This window comes from Polypterus senegalus, chromosome 15 (genome assembly GCF_016835505.1).
Source record: "Polypterus senegalus isolate Bchr_013 chromosome 15, ASM1683550v1, whole genome shotgun sequence".
NCBI lineage: Eukaryota > Metazoa > Chordata > Cladistia > Polypteriformes > Polypteridae > Polypterus > Polypterus senegalus.
This window is the reverse complement of record NC_053168.1, coordinates 82,848,456-82,867,815: the sequence shown is the minus strand read 5'-3', so window position 1 is coordinate 82,867,815 and position 19,360 is coordinate 82,848,456. Positions and strand designations below refer to the sequence as shown.

Here is a 19,360-nt window from a genome sequence, read left to right as displayed (position 1 = left end):
TTTAAAATGTTGAGCAATTGATTTTATTGAGTTGTTTTACCTAAAAAGAATATTATAAATCTACCATAAATTTTCAATAGCATTGTTGTCGTTTTGTCCTTTTTATAGCAAATTTAGCAATTAAAATTTTGTAATGTATGATTTTTAGAAGAAACCTAATCCATTTTGAGACATGTATTGCATAATGTTTAATTATGTTTTCTTAGGGAAAAGAAGCTTACCTAAAAATCTAACACAGAGAGATCTGGTACAGTAAATTAATACTTTTTTTTATTGATGCCTTTTTCCTCTCTAGAAGACAGTTTTGTATTTATAAAATAAATCACCATAGCAAACATAACCAAATTTTATATTATTTGTTCAATTTGATGATTAAAAAGCTTCAGCAATTTAACAATATGTAGTTCAAAATATTTGGCTGCCACGGATACTACGAGCAATTGGAATTGGGATACTCTTGCCTTCATGATGGGCATTAACCTTCTGCATCTGATTGATTAATTCTGCACTAGGAAATAGGAGGTGAAGATTTTGGCTCCAGAGAAGTATGCCCTCGCCTACCGATGAAAGATATTCTCTTTTGTTGGTCACTCATTCCATGAAAAATTAGTTATTTGTCTTGTAGCCTATTTTGCAACCGCAGTCAATTACCTAAACCAGGTCTCTCTATGTCAAAATTTCAGAATTCAAACCACAATACTCATGAAGAGTATGGGAGCCAGCATAGCTATTTTACTAATCTCCACTAATAAATAGATGGATATAATATAACAGATATATCAGAAAGAAAAAGTACGTTATGAATAAAGAACAGTTGTTAACCTTCTCTTTCCCATGCAAAGTAATATTCATGCATTATTTATTACTATTAGTAATAATATGTTTCCATAGACAATTAACGTACTTTGCGAGAAGTTAATTGTACAATGAAGTTTTTCCAAATAGTTGCCTATGCTTCTGCTCAGTCAAATTTGTAATACTTGGTTAAAAGGTTGAAGCAGTAAATCACCAGGGGCCTCATGTATAACGCCGTGCGTAGAACTCACACTATAACATGGCGTAACCACTAAAGCGGGAATGTGCGTGCACACAGAAATATCCAGATGCAGGAATCTGTGCATACACAAAATTCCACGTTGTTTTGCTACATAAATCCCGGTCAGTGTGAAAAGTAATACACGTAAACACGCCTGGTGTCCCACTCCAACTCCTCCCAGAATTACACCTCTTTGAATATGTAAATAAATATCAATAGCCCATAATCTCAGCGTTCTGTGAAAAGACAATGGCAAAACCACAAGGAAAAATAGAACAATTTCAGCAAATACCAAGTGGAGACAAGGAAAAACGTACTATTTGTTGGTTTAAACAGTGGTATAAACAAGAAAAGGAAGCTGATCGAGTGACATAGCTTGTCGGAGAAACTCAAAAGCTCAAGTTCACGAAGTCGCACAGTGCCCGAAATAAAAAAGAAGTCACAGATCAAAGTCGCCATGAAAAGGCTAGTCATAGCCCACTGCCTGAGTGTCATATGAAATCTTATTAGGGTACAGAGAAAAAAAAAGGGACACAGTGGAGAAAAAGCATGAAATGTCAACTTTAATCTTGAAATTTTCACTTTAATCACGTAGTTTATTTTGTCATTAAAGTAGAACATCATAAACTTCATCTTAAAATTTTTAAAAAGTTGAATTTACTAGTTTCTCAAATCCCATCTAAACTAAAGTAGTACGTTAAATGCTTTGTTTTGTATTTGATCTTCTATGTGCTGTATGTGTGTCAATCACTATGTGCATCTTAAACTGGCTTTCTCTTTCTCCGACAGCACACAGAATCCATTACATTCATAATATTACAGCTCTCTGAATAATTAAAATAGTGAGATGTATACGTGATATCTTTTTCATGATGATAGGAATGAAAGCATGTTATTAAACATGGGAACACAGTGGCGCAGTAATTATGCGCGACCTTCAATGAAATTATTGCAGCAGTACTGTCTCTTTTAAACGCACTAACCTCCAATTCCTGTCCTTACTTTTCTTTCTCCAAATACCCAATTGTCACACAATCAACTCTGTAATAGACGTTAAGCCATCTATAAGCTTACAATGACGATTCTTCAAAACTTTTAAGGAACATTGAAATATATTCGTAGTACATGTTTAATTATTCTATCCATCTATCCTTCCAGTGTCGCGCCAGCCCAGCAAAAATAGATACAGCACGAGGTAGGATCAATCTGTGAACTAGCTAGCGCTGCAGCACTCTGTCCTCACATGTTTAATTATTAACAATACAGATTATTTAAATTAAGTTAAAGTTTTATCTGTATAATATAACAAACATATTTTGCTTCATTTCATCTTAAAAATGATATTGTCATCATATGTAAATACGCACTTTATAAAGTGGCGCAGGTTGTGCAATATTATAACTGTAGTGCAAGTTTACAGTGAGGTAATTGTACTTATAAGTACAAACAGTTCTACAAGGAGCACTTGATGGACTGATTGACTGTGTTTAAAGTTCTTGGGATGAAACTGTTTCTGAACCGCGAGGTCCGTACAGGAAAGTCTCTGAAGCGTTTTGCCGTGGCTGAGGCAGCGTATGCTTGATGCTGTATCCTGATAATTCTCTTTCCAATCAGCTGCTGCTGTGATTCCCCACTCAGATACAGTGATACAAATACTCCAAGTGGTGCAGTGAGAGTAATATGGAAAAAGATGATCCGTTGTGGCAACCTTTAACGGGAGCAGCTGAAAGAAGAAAAGAAGGTGCAGTGAGAGTAACAACGGTAAAGCAGCTATGGTATTTAGAATACTATGGCTATTCCCTGGACCATTATATTGTTACAGGATAATTACAATCAGATACATTATACTAATAAACAATATGCGGTTAGTTTCAGTGTATTTATAAAGCCACGTCAGGAATGTGAATCTGAAAAAGAAAGATAAACCACACAGGAACAGTAGCACTGCTTTGACACTGGGTGCCGCCAGTCTGCAAAACCGAGCACAGAACTTGTGTACAACAGGGTATGAGGTACCATGGAAATGTGCGTCGCTTTGCGCCAAGTTTAGGTTTTATACATCGCGATTTGAACGTGGAAACGTTCGTGCGCAACATTTCTGTCCATATGCACCATTTATACATGAGGCACCAGGAGCTTCACGTATAACACCGTGCGTAGAATTCAGACTAAAACATGGCATACGGACAATAACAGAAATATTCGTGTGCATAAAAAATTCCAGATGAATAAAACTCTTTGTGCGACAAGTTCCACACACTTCCCCTTCATAAATCCCAACAGATGTGAAATTTAACGAACAAGCTTTATAGCCTGTGATAATAATGCGCCAAAGACATCATAAAGGTTTGGGGCAGCCACCCATATATTGTTTTTCCCAGCTGCAAAAAGGTTTGTTGTTGTGCGACAAGTTCCACACACTTCCCCTTCATAAATCCCAACAGATGTGAAATTTAACGAACAAGCTTTATAGCCTGTGATAATAATGCGCAAAAGACATCATAAAGGTTTGGGGCAGCCACCCATATATTGTTTTTCCCAGCTGCAAAAAGGTTTGTTGTATCAGAAATACGAAGTGCATTTCACAGAGTCCGAACTGGCTATAGTAGCCCAAGATGGAGGCTTTAAAGGCCTGGAGAGGAAGTGATGTCAAAAATGGCCAGAACCAGAAGTGACGTCAGCAAAGGGGCCGGCTTCGGAAGTGACGTCAGCAAAGGGGCCGGCTTCAGAAGTGACGTCTTCTGAGGCGGCAGAACCTTGCAGGATTTCCCAGGAAAGGTCTGTAGGTAACTGAGAAAGACAGTCAGCGCACTCCGTCGCCACCTGGTCAGATGTTTCATTACACTTACTGAGGCCCTTTTATCTGCCACCTACTCGCACGTGTGTGACAAGCCGTACTAGACTCCTCTAAGAATTTTACATATCCGAATATGCAAATCAATATAAATATAACCTTCCATTCAGTACTTTGTTAAAACTCAATGGCAAATGCATGTGTAAAAAAAGATTTTCACCAAATGGCAAATGGAGCTCCTACTTAGTGAAGCTGAAGCAAGGAAAAATTTACTTTTTGGTGGCTTAGGCAGTGGCATCAGCAACAAAAGGAACGTGATGGAATGACACTCGAAAGTTCACGTTCAGAAAATTGCACAGTGCCTGAAATAAAAAAGAGAAGTGGTAAGATGTCAAAGTTGACCCACCGTCTGGGTGTCATAAGGAAGCGTATTAGGGCACATAGAAAAGAAAAAAAAATAGCGACAGTGAAGAAGAGATTGAAATGTCAACTGAAATCTCAAAATTTTCATTTTAATATTATACTTTATTTTGTCATTAAAGTAGAGCATCGTAACCTTCATCTTAAAATCAATGTTTAATTTACTAGAATTTCTCAAATTCCATCGTAACTAAAGCAGCATGCTAAATGCTTTGTATTGTATGTCTGTGAATTACTATGTGCTTCTGAAACGGTCTTTCTGTTTCACACACAGGAGCACAAAGGCATTTATTATATTACAGCTCTCTCAACATTTTAAAATACTAATATGTATACTTGGTATTATTTTCATTAAAAAATGGATTAAAGCACGTACATAACATGATACAGCGGGTCAGTGGTAGCGATGAGGTAGCACCCCGTTTCAGAATTGTTCCTGCCTCCCCCGTCCAGGGATTGTTTCTGCATACCCACCCCATCCAGAATAATTCCTACCTCCACCAAATCCAGAACTGCTCCTGCCTCCCCCGTCCAGGAACTTCTCCTGTTTCCATTAAGATGCTTCCTGGGACGCATGGATGAAATCATTTATTGCAGCAGTACTGTGTCTTTTAAACTTTCCAACCCCCAATTCCTTTCCTTCCATTTTTTTTCTCCACCTAACCAATTACCACAAAATAAGCTCTGTATTAAATGTATACCCAGCCATAAGCTTAGAACGCCAATTCTTCAAAACTGTAAAGGAATATTGAAAACTCTTGATGATACATGTTTAATTATTCCATCCATTTATCTATCCAGGGTCGCACTAGTCCCAGGAAGCCAACAACATGAGGAAGAATCAATCCCTTGATAGGGCGCCAGCTCATGACTAACGCTGTGCCACCTTCTCCCCACATTTTTAATTATTAACAGTATACATTATTTAAATACAGTTAATAATTTATCTGTAAAATGCAATATACATACTTCAATGCATTTCACTGAAAAATATGAAGTATACATCCTAGTATTCTAACAGCTCACAGCTCCAAGAGGATAGCTCTTAGAAATCTAAATTGACTTGATGCCAGTCTTCATCATCTATAAAAATGTGCTCTCTTCTATCAAATTCCTTCATTGCCATTGTATTATACAATGAGATTCAATAAAAAATCCTCCATAAAATTTATTTTCCTATATAATAACACTAATAATAAAAACAATGAAAAATATACCATATGAAACAATAAGTGCAATCGTACAACATAAAAATAATGTGCAAAATTACAGTTGTAGAGTTTATAGTAAGGTAATTATAAGTACAAACTATTCTAGCGGATTAGAAAAGTTCAAATACACTGTATGCATGGCTGAATGGATTCTATATAAAGGCTTTTGGCTTTCCTGATGCTGCAGCGTGTACTCTAAATGTCCTCCAGGGCTTTCCAATCATCTGCTTTATGGCTATGATTCAACAAACAGATACAGTGGGTTAACATACTCTGGGTTTCTAAATCAAGAAACTTTTCCATGCATTTTCTCTGCATAGCCACAGAACCTCTGCGAGGTAAAGGACATCTCTATGGTAGCGCAACAAAAGAGTGTGGCATACTGTAAATATACATGGTGACAAAGTCAATGGAAAGATGCATGCAGGGACAAGTGGACAAAGGTAATGTTACACCCCCACCCCTCATTTCAGACACTCACTGTGAAAAAGTGCATGAATTTAATTTAGATGGCAATTAAATACGATCCAAAAGGTTTACCTACACTTTAAATATTATTATAATGTTTCTTCAAAGTGGCAAACCCTCTTGGTAATATTTTCTCTACCTCCATGCAGCGTGACAAAAATCTGCTTTATTTTGTCTTCAGGCAGTGATGTACGCATAATTTTTCTTTGTAGCATTTATGAGAAATGTCTGATGGATAGCACATTGTTTAAAGGTACATCCAGTTCTAATTTTGAGATCATATTCTAGAAGGCACTCAGTGACGTTTGTATTTGTTAATGTACCTTGAATACAGCTTGCAATCTGAAAGTGATTCCAAAGCACTTAAGAATATCAATTAATAGCAACAAGACTACCAAAACTGCATTCCTGCAAAGAAATATCATTAGAAACATATAAAACCTCTTTACACTTAGAAGCTGTATTGTCATATTAGTTCTCTCTACTTACCCTTTACCTATTTTCTTCAAGGGTAAGTGTACTGATCAAGTTTGTTACCAGTTTGATTTACTGTTGCATCTTAAGATTAACACACAGCTGATAAATCTCTAGCACTTTAAACCACACAAGTACTTTATGAATAACACAACTTCTCACTCTCTTAGCACTTCCTGAGACTTACATACACACAGACCCTAATCACAACAGTGCCCCATGAATGACACGCACACAGATAATTAACCTCTGGCACTTTAAACCACACAGGTGCCTTAGGAATAACATTGCCTGTCACAATCTCAGCACTTCAAGAGACTTATTTATTATCAGCACAAACAACATACGATGTTTTAATGATATTTCAGGCCTAAATATTACTTTTGCTCTACAAGAATACATTTAAACATAGAAAGGCTCAGCATCCTTGACTATAGGCTATTTTTCAGCTAAGAATGCCTTACTTTACGTACTGTTCCCTACTTTTGGGTGGAGCTCGCACCCTCAGCCTTAATAAACCTCGCAGCACAGAGGTAATGGCAAAGCTCCGGCTGCACCAGGTGCTCAAAGAAATCTATTTCATTACTTCAATCACTCTAAACATTAAGACAAAGCATAGAAAGTTAAAAGCAGCATGGTATTTATTACAGGAATAATGCCAGTAGAACAAAGAATAATGAAAAATAGGACTGGTAGCAGTGTTCTCCCTAGCATTTTTTAGCCGGGCAAAAGGAAAGCCGCAGATCTACAGGCACATGCAGATCTAATGATCTACAGAGATGGCAAGGGATGAGCTGACGGGTAGGCAAATATTTTAGAAGCAGGATCGCAACTGGTGAGGGGAGAGGCGGGTGGGGTGTTGCCAATAACTGGATGCTGAACAAGCTAATATCGGGGACGAGGCGGAACGGAGTTCACAAGCAAAGAGTTTGCGGAGGTGGCAGGCGAGAGGGGGCTGTACATGCTAATAGCGGGAGCGGAGCGGCAGTTCACAAGCAAAGAGGATGTGGAGGTGGGTGGGCGAGAGGAGGACTGCTGTGATATGTTGATAGAAGGTGTTACAACCTATAACACCTTCTATCAGCATTCGGGATTACAGTGTATGCAGTCAATGTAAATAATAAAATGCAAGTGTGCATCGAATATCCAACAGGCTCACACTTTCCCACTCAAAAGTCTCTTTCATAGGTACTTTTAATTTTTTCCAAACATTTTACCAACATGAGTAAAAAAAGTGTTCAGAAAACAACACTGCTCAGTTATTTCAGAAAAGAGGCGCCACAAACTAATGAAGGTGCAGCATCAACTCCTGATGTGGCAGTTTCAGACAAAGATATTCCAGAGGCTGGTCCATCAGGGAAAATCTCTTCAGCACACACTCTTACCATTTGATAAATCTAAGCACCGCTTATCCGGCATGAACAAACAATGGTTTAAAGATTTTGATTGGCTAATGGTCAAAGAAAATGGTATGTGGTGCTCATTGTGCATGAAATATTCAAACAAACCTCCCCCCCAAGGAGGGAGTTACCTTGGGTAAACATGCCATGCACAAGAATTCGAAAAGAAAACTTGCTGGACCATGAAAAAATTAAAACGCACATTGAGTCTTCTGCTGACCTTTTAGGAAAGCGTGTACTAGAGCAAACTGGAATCGGTCAAATTGCAAGATCTGTATATGTGTTAAATAACTTAAAGAGAAATGCCTTTAAAGGAGCTTTAAGATCCATGTATTGATTGGCAAAAAATGAGTTGCCACATACAACTTTGTTTGAACAGCTGTTGGAACACTGTAAAGAAATGGGTTGTTCCTTTTTACAACATCTCAATGTTGGTAAAAATGCACATTACACTTCTGAAAGAATAATGCAAGAGCTTCTGGATGTGTTAGCATCAGAAATAAAGTCTATACTGAAAAATATACATGCTGAATTTTTTTTCAGTATTCTGTGTGATGAAACCAGACATCTCAGTTGTAAAACAATTAATTATTTACATTAAATATGCTTGCCAGGTTAATAAAGAGGTTAGAATTAGTTTTGTATTAACCTGCAATATGATTGATGGCAAAGCAGACACTATAACCAACACATTGAGTGAGACTATGGACACTCTAGTCTTGAAAACTGCTAACTAGGGTCAGATGGAGCAACTGTTATGATTGGGATACATAAAGGTGTGTCAAAACTACTTAAAGATAAAACATCTTGACTCTTGATCAACTGACACTATGTAAACCACCGATTGCCCCCTGCAAGTACCCTAGCAGCAGCTGTTGTACCTTATTTAACAAAACTGAAGGACATCTTAAGGCAGCTGTTCTATTTCTTGCAAAATTCTACAGTTAGGTTGGCTAGTTTAACGGAAATCCAAAATATTCTGAACATTCCCCAGATTAAGCTGAAAATGGCCAGTGACGCTAGATGGCTATCTCATGACTCTGCAGTGCAGTCATTACGACAGTGTATAATGAGTGTCATAGCTGCGCTGGAAAGAGAGCCCACTGAACAAAATGACCACAGCTGAAGGATTAAGCAGATTTATTAAAAACGTACAATTTTGTTTCCTCTCTGATGATGCTTTCAGACGTATTACCTTTGTTGTCCAACTTATCTAAGGCTTGGCAAAGGCAAGATGTCAATCTTACCAAAATTGAGCTAGTTTTGCTCACCACAAAATTGTCCAAGATGGAGTTGAAAGACACTCCTGGGAGATACTTTTAAAGCCTTCATCATTGTCTGGCAGAAGAATGGTCAGATCTCCACACTGTTTATACACAGAGTTATGTAATGTCATTCAAAATTACAATATTTGATAAATACCTAGAGACAGTTGTCAAGCACCTAGATGCAAGATTCCCTGACATGCTATTTCCAGCTTTTCAAAAGTTTTCAATGCAGAAACCCTCAATTCAATTGAGTCTGCGGAATTTATTTTCGACTATTACTCCAAAAATGGTAGCCCTCCAATTTTAAAATATGAAAGTTGCTGGCAAGAATGGACAGCTGCGTCAAAAATGATCAAAAAATCAATCATACAAAGACTTCAGTCCAAAACAGATTTTACTAAAAATGGCAATGACATTAGAGCTCAAAGAGTCATTTCCAAATTTAGCCAGACTAGCTCATATTTGGCTAGTGATCCCAGTGAGCACAGCTGAATGTGAAAGGGGGTTTTCTGCCCTTTAAAGGATCAAGACATAGTTGAGAAATCGCATGAATCAAAGCACACTAAATAATTTCATGCTGATCTCCTTGGAGGACCCAGATCCTGGGAACCTTTAGGTTTCCCATACTTTTTTTTCATTCTTTTCACTTTTCTTCCCGACAGCGACAATACTTGTGCCTCTTGGTTTATGTCATAACAGTTGTTACTTAAAATATGTTAGGGTTGCAGGATCCTGAATAGGAAACTTCTTACACTTAATAAAAATATTCTGGCACAAGAGTCAAATCTTTAAAAAGAAAGTCATATTGAGCATTGGAAATAATATTTAACTAATAAAAATAGTGCGCATTTAATTTTCTCCACCACCGAATTTCCCCGTCCCACCCGGCTGGAAAATATTTCTGGAGAGAACACTGTCATAGTATAGTCTGGATATGTTTAGTATTTAGAAAAAGCTTACAAAAAAGTAAAGATGACAAGGATGAATGTCGCAGGCGGCTTGTGATCCAGCACTCACAGTTGTTCATTATATATTTTTCCGACGATCAGATGGAAACAGCCGCCTTCTTCTGACATAGCTCTGTTCTCTTCTTCTGAGTCTTTGTCACTTCTTCTTCCTCCCTCCTATGTCGCTCTTCAGATGAGGCATATTTACTATAAAATTCTACCAGGGTTTCACAACACATAATTGTTGCATGCACCTGATTGGCTGGCTGTCAATATGATGGATGAATTTTGCTCAAACTCTTTAATCTATCTTTTCCCAAATAATAAAGTTGTTTGATGTTGCCTGAGGTATCGGCAGGTCTTCCTTTCCAAGGCTGTAAACCGAATTGTTGTCCCAGATGTCCATCCAAAAAGCAATCAATAGCTGTAGGTATCAGCAAGTCTTCCTTTCCCAGGCTGTAAAACCAATTTAGCACTATGTTGTGAACAACTGTTATAAAAGTGAGATATCAGGGAGGAAGATATGCTTTTGATATTATAATACCTATACAAGTGTCCTGCATCTGAATTCATCTTGTTGGGATTGAGCAAAATGTAATAAAAATAGAAAATAATTTGTAGATTTTACAAACCATTACAGAAGTTAAGTATTGTTATTGTTTATTGTACCCTGTACCATGTAAGTTAGTGGCAACTGGAATAATATTTGGTAATAATATAGTTACAGGATGTTATTCTTTAGATATAGAGTACAGTTAGTAAGAGGGCTTTATAAATTCCACTATTACAGTCTTCAGTTTAGGATTTGAACTCAGAACATTGAAACTGTGAGGCACTAACTCTCAGGCTGCCTTTATACTATTTTCTTTATTTAAATATCCAAAGGTTTAATTAAGCTCAGAAAGTCTCAAAATAGAAGGCACTTTCTTCCGTGAAGACGGGAACAAATCGGAAGCTGCTGCAGAAAAGCAGAGGTTAAACAGCTGGAAAGCACATGTAAAACAGCTAATGGATAAAATTAAAGTTAACAGCTTATTTTACTCTTGTAATTTTAACAAACTTTGACCTGGATTTATTTTAAATATTTTACAATTTATTCAGTTTCATTTTGGTTATTAAGACTAATACATTAAATTAGATCATCTTAACTGAAAAAAAAATACTTTGAACAATCCACTGATTCATTTTGTTAACTACTTTTAAAAGAACAGAGTTTGCAAGGAGCTGGGTCAAAGAAAGCTTGAAAGGATTTCCTGCCAAGATTACTAAACTGATACATGAAGTATTTCCCAACTATGGCATACTGTAAATGCACAAATTGATATAATTTATATGCTTTTTAGCTGGTTTAAGTGCAGTACAAGTGAATTATCAAGAGTTACTGTAGGTGCTACAAATATGGACAAAGGTCATATAATTACCAGCCAAAAGTAAAGACAGGCACTCAGATCTGCAAACTTATCTACAACACCTTTTCGAGCAATGCAGCACTCTACACAACTCAGTGCACAAAAGACCTCTGCTATAACACTGTCAGAGGAGACCAGCTTTCTGAGAGCAGTAACGCATTTAACAATGAAACTTTGTAATGGTTGTCATTTCTATTTGATGGCAGTTGGGGCTGAGCCAACACTGCAATACAATTTATTTTTGTATAGCCCAAAATCACACAAGAAGTCCAAGAGGCCCTGCCTCTTGACAGCCCCCCAGCCTTGACTCTCTAAGAAGACAAGGATAAACTCCCAAAAACCTTGTAGGGAAAATGGAAGAAACCTTGGGAAAGGCAGTTCAAAGAGAGACCCCTTTCCAGGTAGGTTGGGCATGCAGTGGGTGTCAAAAGAAGGGGGTCAATACAATACAATACACAGAACAGAACAAATCCTTAATACAGTATACAAATAAAAATTTTAGAAAGTAGTAGAATTTAACAGTAGATGATATCACATAATAGGATTTGGATATTTTAGAGTCCTGGAGACCTCATCCATCAAGCTGCATCCCCATTTGGCCATTCCACAGCTGAAACACGCTGGGCCAGCCATCGATGAAAGGACCCTCTTTCCCATGATTCCTGTGATCCTCCATCAGGGATGACTTTACCATAGGCAGGCAAACAACTTGGCAGGTGGGCGTGGCACCAATGTGCCACATTTGGGTACCGAGAAGAGAAACAGAATAGGTGAGGGTTAGTATTCAAATATAATTATCATGTTACTTATGTTTTAGTGCTAATGACTAACAACAGAGATGCAGTAATCAGCAGCTCTAGTCAGGATATGCTAAACTGAAGTAGTGAGTCTTCAGCCGGGATTTAAAGGCTGAGACTGAAGGGGCATCTCTTATAGCAGCAGACCAGACCATTCCAGGGGCCCTGTAACTAAAAGCTCGACCTCCCACTGTTATTTTATTAATCCTTGGAATCCTAAGCAGACCGGCATCTTGAGATCTTAATGTGCCTCAGGTTTGTAAGTCATGATAAGTTCAGACAAGTAAGCCGGACCTTGGCCATTTAATGCTTTATATGTTAAAAGGAGGATTTTGAAATCTGCCCTAAACTTAACTGGGAGCCAGTGTAAGATTTAAGAACTGGAGTTATGTGTTCATATTTTCTTGTTCTTGTAATAATTCTTGCAGCGGCATTTTGGATTAACTGGAGGCTGTATAGAGAACAGTTTGAACAGCCAGTGAACACCGCATTGCAGTAGTCAATCCTACTAGAGATAAATGCATGAATTAATTTCTCACAATCCTGTTTATTTAGAAAGCGCCTTAATTTCCTAACATTTTTAAGATGGAAAAACATGTTTTGGACAACTTTGTAATATGTGCTTTAAATGACATGCTAGAGTCAAAGATAACTCCTAGATTGCGGGCTGATTCAGTAAAATTAATTGGGATTCCAACTGAGTTAAATGATGACAAAATATTGCTGTGATCAGCGTCATTCCCTCCAACAATTAACATCTCTGTTTTATCTGTATTTAAAGACAAGTAGTTCTCATTCATCCATTCCTTTAATTCACTAACACAACTAATTAAAGACAACATCGGAGAAACTTCATTTGATTTAAATGAAAGGTATAACTGGGTGTCATCTGCATACAGTGAAAATTAACATTATGTTTCCTAATGAGAGATCCCAGTGGAAGCATGTAAAGTGAAAACAGTAAAGGTCCCAGTACTGAGCCCTGGGACACCATATTGAACTTCTGTGTATAATGATGGAGTACTGTCAGCACATTTCTGTACATATTGGAATCGATTTGATAAATAAGAACTGAACCAAGCGAGCACGGGCCTGTAAGCCCAACATCGTTTTCTAGCCTGTGCAGTAAAATAGAATGGTCAATGGTGTCAAATGCTGCACTTAAGTCCAACAACATAATTACAGTGGAGTTTCCTTCATCAGAGGATATCAGAATGTCATTTACAACCCGTGTTAGTGCCGTTTCTGTACTATGACCAGTCGAAACCAGACTGGAATTTCTCAAATAAATTGTAATGCGTAAGGTGTGACTGAAGCTGACTGGCGACTATTTTAGAGAGAAATGGTAAATTTGAAATAGGCCTATAGTTATTTAGTATGTGTGGGTCTAGGTCTGACTTTTTAAGTAAAGGTTTAATGACTGACACTTTTAGTGCATCAGGTACTGTGCCATGCAATAATGAACTATTGATAATGTTTAGAATAGGCTGCAAGAACATCCATTGCACTTTTACTAGTTTTGTTGGCACTGGATCTAGGGAACAAGTAGTGGGCTTCATTTTAGAAATTAAAGTTAAGACTTCCTGCTCAGTTACAGGATTAAAATTACTAAAGTGCTGAATGCAATGTGAGCAGGGTCTGCTAAGCTAGTATTTGGTTTGTACTGTGATGCTGAGATCTGGGATCTTATATTTTTAATTTTCTCATTGAAGAAGTTCATAAAGTCTGTACTGCTAATATCTGTTGGTATTTTGCACTGTTGATCTGAATTCCCATTTGTTAATTTAGCCACTGCTCTAAAAGTACCCTAGGATTTTTATTATTGCTATCTATTAATGTAGAATAGTATTCTGAGCGAGCTTTAAAGAGGGCTTTTTTTATATTTATAACACTCTCTGTCCATGCAATTTGAAAGACATGTAGCTTTGTTGTTCTCCATCTGCGCTCCAGTTTTGACACTCTAATTTAAGAGCTCGAGTGTTTTAATTAAACCAGGGAGAGTTTCTATGTGCTTTGATCACTTTTGTTTTAGGGAGCCACTGTGTCCAGAGCATCTCTCAAGGTCACATTATAATGTGATGTTAGCTGATCTAAATTGTTTTCCACGTTTACATTTGATGTTAACTGATCTAAATGGTTTTCCACAATTACACTCGACTTACTCAAGGTATCTATAAATTTTGAAGCAGAATTACAATCTAGATGTCACTGTCTTTGTTTTAATCTGTGAGTGTGTTGGCATGGGCAGAACTAAATCAAATGTAATTAAGAAGTGATCGGAAATAACTACATTTAATGGAGTAATATTTAAATTTTGAATTTCAACTTTGTAAGTTATAATTAAATCTAATGTGTGGTTATGATTATTAGTTGGACCTTTGACAATCTGACAAAATCCTACTGAATTTAACAAATAAGTAAAACATTTGCTAAAAGTGTCAGTTTCCACATCAATGTGTACATTAAAATCCCCATCAGAACTACATGATCATAATTTATAGCCAAATCAGACAGAAGGTTGCTAAATTCAGTCATGAACAATGAATATGGCCCTGGTGGTCTGTAGACTAGCACTATAATTGTGTTGGAATCTGTTTTAATATTTAAAATGAATGCCTCAAAGGATGTAAAGTTGCCTAAATTTTTAGGACGTGATTTGCATTTTATTACAATGAATTATTCCAAGGCCTCCTCCTCGACCAGAATCTCTAGACTTATGAAGGAACGAGTATCCATCTGGTGACGCCTCAGCTAGGGAACAGTGTCACATTTACTAAGCCAGGTTTCAGTAAGAAGACACAGATCAGATTTTGTACTTAATTATATCATTTACCAAAACAGCTTTAGTGCCAAGAGAGCGAATGTTCAATAAACAGCATTTAAAACTGCATGGTTCTTTCTGAACTGCTGATATATTTTTGTTTTAATTTGAATTAAATTTCTATTACAGATGCCCCTGGTGGAGTGTCTGGTTTTATCCCTTGGTCTAATTATACACCTTATTTTTGGTTATCAATTAATTTATGGTTTGTATCAAGACTAAATTTACTGGATGCCCCACAACAGGGATTATGGGTAACAGCTTCAGGAAAATAACAGGTGGGATAAACAACAGCCTGTGATTTAAGATCACATGACTGCGCCTGGATGGTGCTCTAATCAGTCAACCAGGCAGTTTTGCTGCCATATTTTGGGATAATACATAAGATCCCTCCAGTTAGGATGAAGACCATCTCTTCTGAAAAATCCAGGCCTTTCCCAAAAATCATCCCAATTGTTCACAAATGCTATGCTTTTATTTGCACACCAGGTTTCTTGCCAGCAGTGAAGGGAATGCTATAAATCACATCCCCTCTATATAATCTTGGTAAGGGGCCACATACAACTAAATTCCGACATTTTGTTTTAGCTTTGGTGCATAGAGATGAAGTTCCTCTTTAATACCTCAGATTGCTGTAAATAAATATCATTAGTGCCGACATGCAGCAATAAGGTAGATACTTCATCGTCGGCAACACGGTCCAATGCGCCTTTATGCCAGAAATCTTGGCCCCTGCGAGGCACTTAACATTAACTGCTGGTTTAACATAGTTTGGAATTCTAACATTCCGCACTATGGAATCGCCAATTATGAGCACTTTATTATTCTCAGTTTCCACAGGCGCTGTGGAGTGCTGAGAACCTTTTCTGGGTCCGAATTGGTGATCTTGGTGCCGGGGAACTAAATTTTAGACCCCCGTCTTACTGTTATCCATTCGCCCTGTGCCTGAATTGGTGCTGCTGACTTCGGCCGCTCACTGACTACAGTGGGACCTGGAGAGACTGAAGCTGAATCAGAGGTAGCCAAATTGTCTAAACAAACCAAATTGATCCAATTTTCTGTTTGCCTAATTGCTATCAGATTCCTAACGCGGTCCTCCAATTCACGTATTTTCCCGACCAACTCTAAATTAACTAAACACTTTTGGCAGGTGAAGCTATCTACACTGTCGGCCAGAAAACCTGAACTGTACATACTGCAGGACACACAACATATAAACGTGCCCTCAATGGGCAGAGAGCAGATAGAACTTACGTTTAGTGTTGATGTCATTTTCTCTGTTTTTGTAGTAACTTCGGCGCTTTCTGCATTCAGTTGAATCACTAAGAGACTGTCGGCTTTAAATTTCCACCACCCGCTGAGAAATCAACTTTGATTTCTCACTGCTGGTTATTTCTCTTGGTCAGCTGCTGGCTTTACTTCAGTTTAACTTACTTGGGTGTTTGCGAAGAGCTACGTGTCTGTGGGAGACACCGCTGCTCTGTGCTTTTGCTCGCTGCTCCGCTCCGTGCTTCCGCTCGCTACTCTGCTCCGTGACGGTTGACTATAACGTCCATGTAAAGTAGATATTGTTGATTGGCTCCAATAATTTGCAGAATTTTGCTCCAAGCTGTGCTTAATATTGTTAGTTTTCAAGTTTATTCTTATGTGTACAGTACATAGCACAATGAAATTCTTACTTCCATGTGACTTCAGAACAGTGTATATACATTTACTGTATATATAATATACAAAATAGTATTTGCAAGTAAATACGTAAAATCACACAGTGTTTGTTATTTTAAAATATTTGTTCTTGTTATTTACTGTCCACCAATCTACTTAAGTATCACTGGTTCTGTACCGTTACAAAAGTGTCTGTACAAGACAGGTGAGGTCTTCAACTTTATCTTCCTAACTTATCTTCCTTCTTCTCCTAAACTGGTGTCTTTGGTTTATACTTCTTCAGCTTCGGAAAGTAAATTTTATAACCAACTAAACCACTTCAAAGTTACTTTGTCATTAACAGTCCAGGCAAGTTAAATCTATTAAATTGTACAAATATTGTAGCTTGTAATTTTTTTAGATGCTGCACAATTGCTTTTATTGACTTGTTTAACCAAAAAGGAATATTATAAATCTAACAAATTTTCAGTAATGTTGTTGCTGTTTTGCCTTTTCTGTGATATTAAATTTAGCAATTAAAATTTTGTAATGTATGATTTTTAGAACAAACCTAATCTATTTTGAGACATGTACTGCATAATGTTTAATTATGTTTTTTTTAGGAAAAAGAAGTTGAACTACAAAAACAGAAAAGGGAACTTGAAGAGGAACAGTAAATTTATACTTTTTTTGATGCATTTTCCTCTCTAGAATTTATAAAATAAATTACCATAGCAAACATAATCAAATTTTGTATTTATTCAATCTGATGATTAAAAACCTTCAGCAATTTAACAATTTGTAGTTCAGAAACTTTCGCTGCCAGGGGTACTAACAGAAATAGGAATTAGGATACTCTTGCCCTCATGATGGGCATTAACCTTCTGCATTTGATTAATTGATTCTGCACTGGGAAATAGGAGGTGAAGATTTTGGCTCCAGACGAGTATGCCCCTCGCCTACCGACGGAAGGTAGTCTCTTTTGTTGGACACTCATTCCATGAAAAATTAGTTATTTGTCTTGTAGCCTGTTTTGCAACCATAGTCAATTACCTAAACCAGGTGTCTCTATGTCAAAATTTCAGAGTTCAAACCACAATACTCATGTTGAGTATGGGAGCCAGCATAGCTATTTTATTAATCACCACTAATATAACAGATATAGCAGGAAAAAAAAAAGTATGTTGTGAAAAAAGAGCAATTGTTAACCTTCTCGTTCCCATGCAAAGTAATATTCATGCATTATTTACTATTAGTAATAATATGTTTCCAGAGAGAATTAACATACTTTGCGAGAAGTTAATTGTACAATGAAGTTTTTCCAGATATTTGCCTATGCTTCTGCTCAGTCAAATTTGTAATACTTGGTTGAAAGGCTGAAGTAGTAAATCATCAAAGGCTTCATGTATAACACCATGCATAGAAATCAGACTAAAACAGGGTGTTTGGACAAAAACAGAAATGTGCATATGCACAAAAAATTACAAATGCATAAAAGTCTGTGTACGCCAAGTTCCACACACTTCCCCTTCATAAATCCCAACAGATGTGAAATTTAACGAACTTGCTTTATAGCCCTACTAGACTCCTCCCAGAATTTAACATATTTGAATATGCAAAGGCGGCACTGTGGTGCAGTTGGTTGCACTGCTGCCTCGCAGTTAGGAGACCCGGGTTCGCTTCCCGGGTCCTCCCTGCGTGGAGTTTGCATGTTCTCCCCATGTCTGCGTGGATTTCCTCTGGGTGCTCCGGTTTCCTCCCACAGTCCAAAGACATGTAGGTTAGGTGCATTGGCAATCCTAAATTGTCCCTAGTGCATGCTTGGTGTGTGGGTGTGTGTTTGTGCCCTGCAGTGGGCTGGCACCCTGCCTGTGGTTTGTTTCCTGACTTGCGAACTGTGTTGGCTGGGATTGGCTCCAGCAGACCCTCCGTGACCCTGTAGTTAGGATATAGCGGGTTGGATAATGGATGGATGGATGAATATGCAAATCAATATAAATATCCCCTTCCATTCAGTATTTTGTTAAAATTCAATGTCAAATGCATGTGTAAAAAAGATTTTCACCAAATGCCAATTGGAGACCCTACTCAGTGAAGCTTAGGCAAGGAAAATTGTACTTTTTGGTGGCTTAGGCAGTGGCATGAGCAACAAAAGGAACGAGTAAGGTTGACTGAAATCTCAAAATTTTCACTTAATATTGTACTTTATCTTGTCATTAAAGTAGAACATCGTAACCTTCATCTTAAAATCAATGTTTAATTTACTAGAATTTCTCAAATCCCATCGTAACTTAAGCAGCACGTTAAATGCTTTGTATTGTATGTGTGTCAATCGCTTTGTGCTTCTTAAACTGTCTTTCTCCTTCACACACAGGAGCGCAAAAACATTGATCGCCACACAGAATACATTTATTATATTACTGCTCTCTCAACATTTTAAAATACTAATATGTATACTTGATATCATTTTCATGAAGAAATGCATTAAAGCACGTACTAAACATGGGGACACAGTGGGGCAGTGGTAGCGATGAGGTAGCACCCCGTCCAAGACTTGTTCCTGACTCCACACCCCATCCAGAATAATTCCTATCTCCACCACATCCAGAACTACTCGTGCCTCCCTGTCCAGAGACTTGTCCTGTTTCCATTAAGATACTTGCTGGGATGC

The 19,360-nt window shown here is 37.6% G+C and overlaps 1 long non-coding RNA gene across 1 annotated transcript in view; it reads left to right on the top strand.

Moving 5' to 3' along the window:
• The window catches only part of LOC120516017, a 28,912-nt gene extending 11,485 nt beyond the window's left edge, over positions 1-17,427 (top strand). Inside the window, exon 3 of the long non-coding RNA XR_005630752.1 lies at positions 17,313-17,427. This is a non-coding gene — a long non-coding RNA (uncharacterized LOC120516017). The remainder of the gene's footprint in view (positions 1-17,312) is intronic.
• Positions 17,428-19,360: the final 1,933 nt, after the last annotated feature.